Genomic DNA, 522 nt, shown 5'->3' on the forward strand with positions numbered 1-522 from the left:
TAAGGAATGCCTGCAAATATGCGCAACAGCGCGCAATACAAGAAAAAGCAGATGGAAAGAGTTCTTACAGCAGCTTTTGAAGAAAACCCCACAGAATCTGTAATGCCCCAGACACAGCGTACAATGAAAGAGGAAGCAGAAGCCATCTTAGAAATGATAAGGGGAGTGCTAACGAAAATGAAGTCAGGAAAAAAGAGCCAACTCAGATGAAGTCATGGCAGATACAATCAAGATGTGTGAGTTGGGGAAAAATGGCTCCTGAGGCTACCATACCTCTCAATTGTCCAGATATTCACAGAGTGTTCCATTTATTGCCTCATGTTTTTGGTTGGTTCTTCATAAAATGTATAGTTTTCTGGAAAATCCCTGAGGATTGATGTCACTAAATAAGGATATACATTTGAATTCCAGACTTCATATTCGTAAGGAAATGCATGGTAACACAAATCCTGTTGTTCTAGCAACTTCCTAAGTTGAAAAGAACAATATTTAAAATCTCTGCCTATTTTGGGGCCTTTCCCC

Source organism: Protopterus annectens, chromosome 1.part1 (assembly GCF_019279795.1).
Source record: "Protopterus annectens isolate FY-2018-M chromosome 1.part1, PAN1.0, whole genome shotgun sequence".
NCBI classification, from domain to species: domain Eukaryota; kingdom Metazoa; phylum Chordata; order Ceratodontiformes; family Protopteridae; genus Protopterus; species Protopterus annectens.